The sequence below is a fragment of the Caretta caretta genome, chromosome 6, assembly GCF_965140235.1.
Source record: "Caretta caretta isolate rCarCar2 chromosome 6, rCarCar1.hap1, whole genome shotgun sequence".
NCBI lineage: Eukaryota > Metazoa > Chordata > Testudines > Cheloniidae > Caretta > Caretta caretta.
In genome coordinates, this window is record NC_134211.1 from 81609328 (window position 1) to 81623735 (window position 14408).

At 40.3% G+C, this 14408-nt stretch overlaps 1 long non-coding RNA gene across 1 annotated transcript in view; it reads right to left on the minus strand.

Annotated features, from left to right (window-relative positions):
• Positions 1-2986: 2986 nt before the first annotated feature.
• The window catches only part of LOC142072552 (uncharacterized), a 31154-nt gene continuing 19732 nt past the window's right edge, over positions 2987-14408 (minus strand). Inside the window, exons 3-4 of the long non-coding RNA XR_012668990.1 lie at positions 12034-12142; positions 2987-3356 (exon numbers count right to left, since the gene is read on the minus strand). This is a non-coding gene — a long non-coding RNA (uncharacterized LOC142072552). The remainder of the gene's footprint in view (positions 3357-12033; positions 12143-14408) is intronic.

A 14408-nucleotide genomic window follows, 5' to 3' on the forward strand; every position in this document is an offset into this window, starting at 1 on the left:
CTGAAGTTAAGCTTACCTGATTGCGTCTGGAGCCTTTTTTTTTTTTTAAATCGACATTAGGTACCCCCCCCCAGTCATCTGGTACAGAGACTAATTTAAGTGATAGGTTACATGCCACAATTATTCATCTGCTTCATATCTGAGATCCTTCAGAACTCTTGGTTGATTACCATGTGGTCCTGGTGACTTATTACTGTTTAATTTTATTGATTTGTTCCAAAACCTCCTCTATAGACCCTCAAGCAGAGACAGTTCCTCAGAATTGTCACCTAAAAAGAATGGCTCTGGTGAGAGAATCTCCCTCATGTCCTCAGTAGTAAAGACTGATGCAAAGAATTTATTTAGCTTCAACACAATGGCTTGTCTTACTTGAGTGCTCCTTTAGTACCTCGATCATCCAGTGGCCCCACTGATTGCTTGGCAGACATCCTGCTTCTGATCCTCTTTAAAAAAAATGTTGCCCTTAGTTTTTTTGTCTTTTGCTAATTGCTCTTCAAATTCTTTTTTGGCCTGCCTAATTATACTTTTACACTTGATTTGCCAGTTTGTGTTCCTTTCTATTTTTCTTGGTAGGATTTGACATCAAATTTTAAATGATACCTTTTTGCCTCTAACCACGTCTTTTATTCTGTTGTTTAGTCATGGTGGCTTTTATTTTTTTTTTTTTTGGTCCTCTTACTGTTTTTTTTATTTGGGGCATACATTTAATTTGAGCTTCTGCTATGGTGTTTTTTTAAAAGTTTCCATGCAGCTTGCAGGCATTTCATTCTTGTGACTGTTCCTTTTAATTTCCATTTAACTAGCTTCCTCATTTTTGTGTAGTTCCCCTTTTTGAAGTTAAATGCTATTGGGATAGGCTTCTTTGATTTTTCCCCTCCTCCAGCCTTGCACAAGGATGTTAAGTTTAATTACATTATTACAGAGTGGTTCAGCTATATTCACCTCTTGAACCAGATTCTGTGCACCACTTAGGACTAAATCAAGAATTGCCTCTCCCCTTATGGGTTCCGGGACTGGCCACTCCAACAAGCAGTCATTAATGGTGTCAAAAAATTTTATCTCTGCATCCCGTCCTGAGGTGACATGTACCCAGTCAATATGGGAATAGCTGAAATCCACCATTCTTGAGTTTTCTTTTTTTGTAGCCTGTCTAATCTCCTTGAGCATTTCACAACCACCATCACCATCCTGGTAGGTAGTATATTCCTACTGTTATACTCTTATTATTTGAGTATGGAATTTCTACCCATAGAGATTCTATGGTAGTTTGATTCATTTAAGATTTTTACTGCATTGGACTCCATGCTGTCTTTCACAGCCAAGTGGAAGTGGTTCGCGATATGGTCATTAGCCTGGGGAGTCCAACCAAAACTAGCTTTCATTCAAGACATCTAGGAGTACCTGTTACACCTTCAGTCTTCTGGTCTTGCACTTAGTTTATTGAGAGTCCACTTGGCAGCGATTTTGATTTAGCTTCTTAACCCTTTACAGGTGAGAGGAGCTTTCCCCTGGCCAGGAGGGATTTCAAAGGGGTTTACCCTTCCCTTTATATTTATGACACCATGGCTCTGCCTTCTCCCTGCTCCCTTTCTTGTACGTAGTCGGTCTTGTGCTGACTTGACTGCTGGCGCCGCAATTCTGGATCACAAGTATATGAGCCACACAAGAAGGGTGGGATGCCCCTTGCTCCCTCCCTTTCTCCTGCCCCATCTTAACTGCACAGCTGGTTACAGGGGGCTATAATCTAGCCCTAATTTATTTACTGTTGTCTTAAATTCCCCCCCTCGCCTCTCCCCAAACACACTTGACATTCTCCACTAACTTTAGATAAATTTTGCTGGCCTGGGAAACTTAACAAGGAAGGCACAGATTGTGTGCTAGGTAGATTTTCCAGAATTGTCCCAGTTAATAAAAGTCCTTTAATCTTCAGAATAACATAGGACTGTTTCTTGGATCCTTCCACGGCTTCTGTCCACAAGTGGAAAGAGCCCATTTTCAGTGTCTCGCTCTTTCCAACAATGATCTGTATTCAGCTTCATTTCACCATTCCTTGGACTTGTTCTTGCTGAGAAACCTGAGCTAAATTATGCAGCCTTTTTTCTTTCAGGGAGAATGATACATTCCTCAGCTGCTGCTTCCAGCTAATGGTCACACGGAGCTCTAAACCACTGCTAGAAATTAGGTTTTGTATAAATGAATATTCCATGCAAAAAGCTACATTAACCCTTTGTGTTGCGATTCACTACATTAACAAAAAGTTAAAATACTCTGCATGCCACTGAAGTCAATTTACAGCAGCTGAGGATCTGCCCTGTCCTTGCTAAGCAACCTAGAGAAGTTTCTGTGCAGACCCCCACCAGCTGCAGCTCATCTCTTGTATAATTTCATAGCTGGAAACAGAACCCTGATATTCGGAGCCTCAGTTGTGTAGTTTAGCTTCCTCACTCCTCTGTATAAATATCAATGTTTGCCCTGGTTGTGATATGAATCTGATGAAACCCAGACTTTTTCTATTCTGGCAAATCAATCATTTAAGCTCTTGGTTTGTATCTATCACCAAACCACCACATATGTGGCAGCTGATGTTGCATGATGTTTTCTGAATTGTGTCTAATTTTTGTAGTAGAATATGTCTATACTGTGGTTGAACAGCCTCTTAGTAGCATACTACAAACTTTCAAGCATTATTTCTTTCCAGGTCCCAGGCAACATGATGGGAGAATTTCACTTAAATGTAGCATTGCTCTGCCAAGTCTTTCCCTCTAGGGTGAAGCGCTGGCATTTTGGCAAACAAAGGTCAGATTAATAATGAGAGGGCAACTGTGTATGAATCTGTCTCCATTTATCAAGACTCAGAGGAGAAGTGCTCATGGATTTTTTTTTTTTTAACTGAAAACAGGATGCAAAAATTTTCAAAGAAGTTGAGAAACTGAAGTAATTTTTTTTATTTTAAGTTTTTATTGCATTTTATATAAGCAAGCCAACAAAGCGCATATGTAGCTCTTCCAAAAAATGAACTGAAGGGGGAAAGAAAGGACGATGCAAAGATGAAAGGTGGGTGAGAGGATTTAGTGACAGAAGAGCACATAAGGTTGAAGTGTGATGCTGGGGTTTACAATATAATGAATCATTACCATCCATACTGAGGAATAAAGAAAATCTGCTTTCAAATAGAATCAGTTAAATATTTAGTATGCACTCCTTTCCAAGGAAGCCAAATCACGAAATTCACACATCCAGTACACTATGGGTAGGGATATTGAAGTCTTCCATCTCTGTAGGCTCCAGGGACGCATGGAGAAGCCAGTGTTCTTGATAGTCCTTGAGATTTAGAGGGTTGCCCACCATATCAATAACTGTGGAGTGAATGAGACACTTGGAAAATGAGGGAAATCCTAGAAAACGTTTCCCAAAATCCTTTACGTATGCAGTATTTCCACAGCACATTCATCAGTGTGTCTCCTGGAATCTGACAGTAACAGCTGGCACTGGTGTCTTTAATGGTCTTAAACATTCTTGTTGGAGGCCAATGGAGATGGTATTTTCTGTTGTATAAAGTCCAGGGGGGGATCTTTTAATAGTAAAACCAAACAGTTCATAGAGTGTATGAGACTGTAAACTTTAGGTCTCTGCCCCATATTGTTTTGAAAGGCTGGTCTACGAGGAACTCATAAAGCTGCTTAAACAATTTAATGTTGAGTTCTTGGGCACCCAACAGCATCACTATAAAGTGTATTTAATGCATGCGACTAATGCTATATAAATCAATAAATTATATAATGGGATTAGGTAAGATCTCTTTAAAGAGAACATGAACTCTTTCATCAGACAAAAAGTCTGTTTTAAAGACAAAATTATTCCATTTACAGGCTGGGAGAAGAAGAGCTCAACCCAACTGTAAACACTTTCCAGCTGCTCTTCCTCTTCCTAGTTAATTATGCATTACCTTATTTAAACAAACAGGCAGAATCTTTTCAGAAGCCTCATATTAGCATTTAAAACAAACCACCAACTAGTTCATATTTGAACGGCATTTCAACAAGTTTGTCTTGTGTGACCAGAAAGCCTACCCCTCAGCTGAGCTATTCCTACATTACAGTGTAGCTTTCTTCTAAGCTGCTCACAGGAACCAAGATTTCCATGTGTTTTGAATGCATCTTTATAGTAGAGTCCAGCTGAGTGCAAAACATGTCCCTGGCTTGTAACCATTCCTGGTCACAAGGACTCCTTCTTGGGGTAGGTCTTATCACATTCTGGTGATATCTTAAGCAAGACATGGATATTCATGAGTCCCTTTTTCCTCTCTAAAATCACCAGAATCTGTCCTTTACTCACTATCTTCACTGCTAAAGCTCTTGGTCATCTCTCACCTTTTCCTCTCCATCTTCCAGTGTATCCGAAACACTGAAACTAACATCATTTTCTTCATTCTTTGCTCTTAAACCTCTTACTGGATTCCTATTTACTGCATGCAATTCAAGCTCCTCAACACTACCTCCAAGGCGTTAAATAATATTCCCCCTCCCTCATCTGAGCTTTCTCCCTCTCTCAGTCCCTCAATTCCTCCCAGTCCTTTTACCCCATCTCTTTCTTCCAGTCTTGGTGTTGTACCTTCATGCTGCCCCTTACGTTTGAAACATTCTCCCTTTCCTTGTTGCAAATGACCCCTCTCCTTCAAGTCCCTCACTCTACAGTCATGACTGACATAGCAAAAATGAGTGACTTGAATCTAATGGTCACTGGAGTTCAATACTAACATGAGAAATGGAGATTCTAACGGTACTGGAGGCTTTGTTTTATGCTCATTCATAAAATACCAAGCAGCTGCACTGTAACTGTTGTGTCTTCAGGTGCCACCCATCTTATACTGTGTTTTGCGTACAATAATGGCAATAACAGTGAGCGGGCTAATGGATGAGTACAAAGGACACACTGATGAAAGAAAGGTAGGATACCTTGTCCTTCCTGTAGAAGCTTCCTTGAAATGAGTGCTGCTATTCAGAAGATTCATCTATGAAGTTTAGTTTTGTGGCCAACACAAAACAATGGTAATATATGAATGTGCTATTCGTTCACATATTTATTCGGAAATCTTGAATACACATTTTCCTATTCACTGCCCAGAACCTTTCTGGGTTCAGGTTAGCAGAAGGTTCATTTATATATAGAACCAGATTTTTTTTATACCCTTGCTCAGGATGAATAGTCCCTTACATCACTAGAAATCAGTGGGGGTCACTTGTGAAGTTAAGGTACCACATATCAAGGACAAGTGTATGCGAATCTCGCCCATAGCTATTTATGTGCATGCTTTCAAACATACTGTAGATTTTAGCTTGACTGTACTAATTATTTGTGGCATGGCTACATGCATGTGGATGTACCTTCAGTAACTGGAGTTACAGTTGAAATTAAGCACCTGTAAAGTCAGCATAGTAGGAGTAACTGCATGTGAATTTCTGTGGTCAGCAGTTAAGACACGCTCCTACCCTGAAATATTTTGGTGTGACTTTACATCACATACCACCATCACCTGAAAAATACCCATGACAGAATAAAGATGCATGTAAATCTCATTCAGAAACTCAAAGGAATGACCTGGGGAGCTGCTGTAAAAACTCTACAGACCTCTTCACTGGTCCTTGTATACTCCAGGAGTGGTGGAAGCCCCCAAAAGTGGGGGGGGGCCACCGGGGACTGAACAGTGGCCCTGCCCCTCTGCACTGCCCCTTCTCCCCGAGGTCCTGCCCTCAGACCTCCCATTCCCCCCAAAGCCCTGCTCCTACACCACATCTTTCCCCAAAGCCCCCCTCCCCCCTCTCCACCCTCTCTCCGTTGTCACTCGCCCTTAAAGTGAGTAAAAAGTGATGGGGCCATGGCCCCCTGGTCTCCCCCTATTCCAGTGGCCCCAGTATACTCTATTACAGAATACACCTCAGAATACTACAGGATCACCTGTCTGGACACATAGCTCCCATACAACACTTGTCATTTCTCAACTTAATAACAGTGTGCAGATCATTACAAGCACAGTAAAATCAACCCCACAACCATACTGGTGCACAGCCACCCAAACTCTTCAAAACATGCAAATCCCTTGGGAGTTCCATCGTATTCAAGAGAACAAGGATCTTCCAATACATGAAGACCTAATAACATACCAAGACTCTGACTCAAATCCCGGAAACCTTTCTGGCTTGCAGCACAAGTACTCAAAGACTTGGGATTTCCCCCATAATATCAATGACAAGCAAGGTGGAAGGATGCCAAAGTCCTGAATAAATAGCTCCTTAAAGACCCCGCTGAAGATCACAATGACTTTTCACTCCCATGGAAAATATGGTCCATTTTGGTAGATGCCCCTATTTCATAAATGGGGATTGAGACACAATCCTATGTGTGACTTCAGTAATGGACTTCTCATCAATCGATGTCCCAAATGATCATATCCTGGAGGAATCTCTGCCATCCACTCCGCATCACCTGTAGCAGTCAAATGGATCACCAACCTAGACTTGTACATCTAACAGTGCTGTTTTTAAGACACATGAAACAAGAAGTGCGGGAAACTTATAATCAACATGTTAAGCTAATGGGCCAGACTGTCAGGCCCCTGCATAATAAACTTTGCAGCAAATGCACACAGAAGGCTAGTTATGTGTCACTACATTAAGCCTCATTCTTCACCTCACATTTCTTGCCTTTCCTTCGTGATTTAGCAAAATGCTTAAGCACATGCTAACTTGAAGCCTACATAGTCCTACTGAAGTCAATGGGACTACTCCTGTGCTTAAAGTTAGGCATGTGCTTACGCGCTTTGTAGAATCAGAGCCTTAATTACTATTTCTGGCTATATTTATAAATTGCAATAATGCCTTAACCAGCATTTGATCTGGTCAGAAATGAAAAGGGGAACACTGATGGGTGATATTAACCAACTTAACGGAACAATTCCTTGATGTTTTTGACAGCATGAAACCATCAAGATTCAGTAATGATCTCTAGAAAAGAGAGCATCAGAGTTTCAGAGTAGTGAGGATCCCATAACAGATACAAAACACTACTCTTAAGAAAACCTCCACGCTGTCCTGGGTGAATCAAAACTGTGCCATAGCTGAAATTGTTGTAAAACTCTGGCAGCAGTCTTAACTGGGGAAGACCCTGGGAACAGAATAGCTCAGGATCAGGCCAATGTAATTTACTGGATTATTAATAGAAGTCCTGATGGGATTGGGATCAAGACCTAAATGTGTACTTTAAACTACAAAATTGTAATATAAATAGTTAATGAGAGGATGATGACTTTTCCAGTTTCTGGCTTTCTAGTGTTCTAAAGGGTTGGTATCACTGTATTTTGATCTATGAATACCCCACTCCCACCCCAGATTTGGTCCTGGAGGCCCTCCTTCAGTTTTGGCTCTCCTACTGAGTTGTTCCCCCTCCGCCCTCTGCAGATGGACCCATTGGGAAAGTAGATAGGATCTTCGCATGACTTTGGATTTACCTGATATGACATCCCAGCTATTGGGACACAATGTTTCATCTAAACTGCTCTGGTTAGCTGTTTGCCATCTCTGATAACAGGCAGTTTCCCAGTCCTTACCCCAAACCATAAGGTAATGATAAGGGTACAGAAATTAAAATTTAAATCTAAAAGGAAATATAAAATTAAAATTTTGTACAACTATTGAGCAGGGCATGTTATATGTTTATAGCCAATCCTATTGTGTTTTATAGCTAAACTTAATTCCATACTGCACATGCTAAACAGTGATATTTTAACTAAACAATAACTCTTAGTGGCAATTTTTTTTCCCAAATAGGCAAGAGATCCTCTCTCATTGAGAACCAGCAGATATTTCCATCTTTTAAAGTTCATAGTTTAGGCTATCCATGTACAAATGGGGAGGGGCGCACCTTCAGCTGCTTTTAAAGCCATATTAATCTCACACCTGGTTAACTTTAAAACACCCACATGAATTTCATTCATTCATTTAAAAAAAATTATCCTTCCAAATTTCCAGCATTCAAATATAGAAAGTTTCAAATCAAAAGAAGAATGTTTTGAGACAGATATAAGTATATACGAAGCCAGGGGAGGGGACAGAAAGAAATCTACATGTAGCCTTAACAAAAGCAAATGCTACCGTGGAGACTTGTTCTTTCAAGAGCAGACTAACTGCTGAGCCCAGATGTGCTATCAACATTCCACTACAGAAGTCCTCAGAGGAGGGACAAGAAAATGCAGTTCATATAACAAGCTCTCGTTAGAGAGAAATGAAAGACAAATGATAGAAAAAAGTGTAGGGCAAAATATCCATTGACTTCTGTGAAGTTATGCTGTAGCATTATATAATTAAGCTTCTAGATTAAATATATTGAAATAGGGAGAAGCAGGGTTGAACAGAAAAGCATATGTCTGAGAAAGGGGATGGAGGGGGTGGTCATCAGGTCCCCTGCAGTGAGAACAGCATCAGTATACTGTATATGCTTAATTGTCATGGTATTAAGGGCCTTCTAGTATTCTGGGGGCCCGCTTTTAGGTGTCTAAAAAAAATCCAAAATCTTCTCTCTTATTGAGTACTACAAGTTGCCTATATCACAGCCCCTGGGATGTAACCATAACCTTTCAATCCCAGTGAACTGCAAACAAGAGAGATTTTGTTTATATGGTAGAAAAATGTTCTGCCCAAGGGGAACTCATATTACCCCTAAGAATAGTGCTTTTATGCTTATATATATATGCTGCTTCTGCTGCCCATGTGTTTTTCTGACGTATAAAAAATAAAGAAAAGGACACTTTAATCCCATATTTTTAAAATCAGTGTAAATAAAGGCTCAAATTAAAATGGATCTATGACAAATTTTTAAAAAAGAAGAAAAACAGGATCTAATTAAGTGTAGCAAAAAAGCTATTCCCATACCACATAATAAGGATCCCTTTTTACAATAAACACTGTTATTAAACTTGCTCTTTATGGAAGGTTTTCTGAAGTTCAGAGTTTCTCCGAAGTAATTTGCAAGGTTGAAATCAGACTATTTTAGTTGGACTCAGTGTCTGGTGCTGGTTTGAACAGAAAAATACACTGTTAAAAGATATCTGTTTTTAAGCTGCAGTGTTTTATAACTGTGGTTGCTGGCTATTCATTTTTGTATATGTGTTGACAGATTATTTTTGCAGAGATAATTTGCACTGCAGCTGTGTCATAACGGCAATATCATAGAACTATTTCTTTTTGATCAACTCTCTTAACTCACCACTTTTCACTGGCTTTTTCCTCTGTTCAAACATTATTTGAAACGTTTCTGTTATTTTCTACCTAAAAGCCTGGGTAAAACAATTGGATTTCAGCAGTTAGCTTGCATTTGCCTTGAAAAAAATTAGAAAAATTCCCCAGCGTTGCTCTAGCAGCTGTAGCTGTGCTGTGGGGTATTCGAAATGGTATTTAAAATGACAAGCAATCATGTTAAGTGTGAAGGATTTTCTGGTTCTGCTTGCAAGTGGCAGGGAGCTCTGAGGAATTTGTGTGATCTGAGTCATCTGAGCCAGCCTAGAGAAAGGTAGGGTGCATTGGACCTTTCTCTTTTGATGAAGCAGCCTGCTTTCTCTCTCTCTGCTTTGGGATTCTTATGTGTTATCATTGTGAATTCTAAGAAATAAAGTATTGTTACATTGCAATCTTCCAGCAAGAGTATTTATCTAACTTCTCTGCACGTATGCCATGAACAGAACAGTTGTGTTATGGTAGACCTGTCAGCAGCGTTTTTACCACAGAATCAGCTAACACTGCTTAGAGCAGGTCTAAGTGACCTATAATAAAAACACCAGCAGATTTAGGCTAGAAGTCACTCCATTGGTAGCACTTGTGGGGCTGCACCCGAGTGTCTGTGGAAGGTTTTCAGAAAATCAGCAGAGTAGACAAGGCTTCATAGTGCAGGTGTATTATACAGCTATGGATGCACGACTATACAGTTTCTCACACACGCACACACACACACACCAGCTATTCAGTTACCTGCACTCTGGTTGTGGGTTGTGATTTGCATCAGCTTTCTATAGTTATTCTCGGTAACTGTACACACTATATGACTCCCAGTATTTTGACTGGTCAATAAAAGTATTTGCATAACTGTTCAGTTGCTTCTTAATAACTATATAGTGAACGCACAAGTGCCTGTATTCACTCTGGTTATTGTAATTTCTCTGCTTTGATTGGGTCCTCGACTCAGAAGTGTGACACTGCTTGACACAGTTGCCACCTCAGTTTCCCACTGTTGATTCAAAAACTAACTATATTAAGTGGGATTAAAAGTATTCGCCATCAGCCTTGGTATTTTCTTCCAGTATATACTGTAATAGTAGCCAAGTGGCAGGAATATAACCTTTTGTAATCCTTGTCATATGAGTGACGAGGAAATAAAAACCAGTCTTTTACAAATCACGCTTTATTACAAGTATCTCATCCTCCAGCCTCCAAGTTTATTCAGCCCTGGATCTGGTTATTGCTTTGCACAGAGGAAGCATCCTCAAGTTATGATTATAATATATTCTGTAAAATCCATATTTACTAGAGATAGAATCCAAATTCCACCCTCAGTTACACTGGTGTAGTTCCAGTGATTTCAACCCCATTGCACATGGATGTCAACAGAATAAAGCCCAAGCCATATAGAAAGGAATTTAAACACACAAGGCCAGATCTTCAGCTGGTGTAGATCAGCAGAATGCCATTGAAGTCAATGGAGCTACCCCAATTTACACAAGCTGAGGATTGGACACAGTTAATTTGGGATACATAAAAATAAAATAAGAGCCTTTAGTAAAAGTACTGGAAATGCTAGTCTTTATTTACTTTTGATAACACTAAAATATAATGATCTGATTAATAACTGCTGAATTACAATGGAAACGCTGTTGAAGTGGTCTTGACACCCACATTAACCTCGCATGAATTCTGCATGCTTAAGGTTTTCACAGTAAGGGCCACATTTTCAAAAACAGCCTTTCCTGTGCTGGGTTTTGTGTGCAATCATTTGCACGTGTAAACTGAGTAGTTAGACATATAGCTACTCTGTTAACTTGCACCATTCTCAGCTACATTCTAAGTACCCACAACTCTGCTTGCAGTGGTGGGAGCTACAGGAGCTCAGAAGGTGTGAAATTCCCCCTGGAGTAGGCCAGCACTAGGACTATGCACCAAGTCTAATTTTTAATCCCTATTGTTAGTTATTACAGCTTTTCATTTATAACAGATGTAACAGATGTTTGCAATCAGTATTCTGTTTATGGTAATTTAGTCTGCCTGAATACTTAGGTTAAATGAGTCAGTAGAGAAGGACACAGATTGCAATCTGGCTTTGTTTAATATGTGCATTTAAATAAGATGCTTATGCTTCTGTTTTGTGTTTTTGTCTAACAGTTTTGTATTTATACTTCAGTTTCTAAATCTCTCTGGCTGCACTTTTGTTCTGAGACAGCCAGGGTTGGGGGGGTGGGCATTGTTTTGTTATTTTGTGCATCCATAGTAAGCTGAGTGCATTAGGGTTTCATGTCCTCACATACCCTTGCAAGCTTTCTGTTCCCAAGCTGCATATCTGTGACATATGATGAGAGAAAACATTGCAGTAGGATTATCAATTCCAATACTATAAAGATGCTCTGTCTTGTGATACTTCAGTGAGATGAGAGACCGAGATTTCTAACATAAGAGCAGAATTATTTCATTCAGTTTGGGTTTGTTAATTTAAAAACAAAAACAAATAAAACACTGGATCTAAGTGAACAGAGCTCTTCACAGAGAATTTCCCTTGTGCTAAGTTAACTTTGCGCTTCAGGGAAAAAAATAAAACTATTATTGAACTATGTATATAGGTGTCTATCAATATAATAAGGAGTCTGGTGGCACCTTAAAGACTAACAGATTTATTTGAGCATCAGCTTTCATGGGTAAAATCCTCACTTCTTCAGATGCATGGAGTGAAAGTTACAGATGCAGACATAAATATACTGACACATGAAGAGAAGGGAGTTACCTCACAAGTGGAGAGTCAGTGTTGACAGGGCCAATACGATCAGGGTGGATGTAGTCCACTCCCAACAACAGATAAGGAGGTGTCAATTCCAGGAGAGTCAAAGCTGCTTCTGTAATGAGGCAAAAAGAAAAGGAGTATTTGTGGCACCTTAGAGACTAACCAATTTATTTGAGCATAAGCTTTTGTGAGCTACAGCTCACTGAGCCAGCCACACCCAGTCCCTATTCAAGCCCAAATTAATGGTGTTAAATTTGCAAATGAGTTTTAGTTCTGGTCTCTCTTTGAAGACTGTTTCTGAAGTTTTTTTGTTCAAGTATAGCTACTTTCAAATCTGTTATAGAATGTCCAGGAAGATTGAAGTATTCTCCCACTGGCTTGTGTGTGTTACCATACCTGATGTCCCATTTGTGTCCATTTATTCTTTTAATTAGGGACTGTCCGGTTTGGCCAATGTACATGGCAGAGGGGCATTGCTGGCACATGATGGCATATATAACATTAGTAGACATGCAGGTGAATGAGCCTCTGATGGTGTGGCTGATGCGGTTGGGTCCTCTGATGGTGTTGCTAGAGTAGATATGGGGACAGAGTAGGCAACGACGTTTGCGACAGGGATTGGTTCCTGGGTTAGTGTTTCTGTGGTGTGGTGTGTAGTTGCTGGTGAGTATTTGCTTCAGGTTGGGGGGCTGTCTGTAAGTGAGGACTGGCCTGTCTCCCGAGGTCTGTGAGAGTGAGGGATCATTTTCCAGGATAGGTTTCTTTATCTGGTGGTGATGGGCACTATCAGGACAGGATCATCTTCCTAACAGCCCAATACTACCTTATTTCAGTGTGGCTGGTTTGGGATGTGAAGATGTGACCATACACTTCCTAGTTTAAGGCTGCCTCTGCTATTTAGCCAAAGGCCTTAGCCTAAGAACAAGGCCTCAGACTATCCTAGTGAGAGAAGGCCCATATACAGGCGGACTGGGATTTTGATTCTTTGTTTTATACCTTTATAATTAGCTAAGTGATAAAAATACACTTAAGTTCTTAAAGTATAGGCCTTTACAGGCAGGCCTGAATATCTATATTCTAACACCCTCCCTTGTGTTAAAGTTTAATACAGTTAACTATTCTATTTAAGATCTATCAGACCGCGAGAATACAGCTCATTCTCCCATACCTATGTTGGGTCTGCAGTACTAACATGATTAAAAAGCATTTTACACCATGTTTTTTCTGACTGCAGTCAGCAGACTCTGAACACAAAGACAACTGGGTAGTGATGACATTCATTGGAGCAATTTCTTCCAATCTTTACATGCTGTTCTGATGCAGTGAGCTGTAGCTCATGAAAGCTTATGCTCGAAAAATTGGTTAGTCTCTAAGATGCCACAAGTACTCCTTTTCTTTTTGCGAATACAGACTAACACGGCTGCTACTCTGAAACATGCCAGATAATGATACCAAACGTACTTGGTTCCAATGTCAAATGCACTGACATTTCCTCTCTATAATTCACACTCTACTGTTGAGTGATACCATCCCTGGACACGTGGGCACTTGCACTGGCAGTCACTCAATTACTGAGATAGAAGAAAACATATATATACACACCCAAAAGAGCTTGCGCTGAAGGGATGTGTTGAGTGACCATAATGCTGAAAGGCAAGAGATCTATTCTACATATTTTCTTTTCTTTTTTTTTTTTCAGCTGTTGGCCAAACACCCCTTGCAGACAGCCTGTCTGCTGAAAAAGCAAGGATTTTACTGTGGGAGCTCCCACACACAGAAAAAGTATCAATGTTAGCTATTGGATTTTGCAACGCTTTATACTCTTCGAATGTGGCACGTTGGATTTAAATGTTGTTGACCATTACCTGTACCAGGATTTGGGATTATGCCCAGACCTGACATTTTGCTAGGATTCTATGATCAGTTAAGTAATGAAACCGAGGTTCTGTCTGCCCACCTCTGCTGGTAACTTCTGGCTGGACAGCACTGGATCCCATAACACTTTTGAGAAGAGTAAGGCAGGGGCCTCAAAGGATGAGCTCTTATTTGGCATAGGACTTAGCAGCAGTCTTAAACCCAAACATTATCCCCTCATTCTGTCCTCCTCTCTCTGCCATCTTTCTTGGCTCCCTCACACTCTGCCTCCTTCTTCCACCTATTCTTTTCTCCTTCTGTCCCTTCCTGATTTACCCCAAGCCACTCCTTTCTGGTCTCCCAATTCCAACTGGCCCTTTCTCCCCACCAGGTATATACACATTCACTGCACTTCAATCTCTTACAGAGAAGCTTAAATTTGGCCTCCAGGACCTCTCTCCTATCCTTCCCTAGGTCAGTGGTACCTACATGTACCACGACCACTGACTCCTCCCCAGTACTTA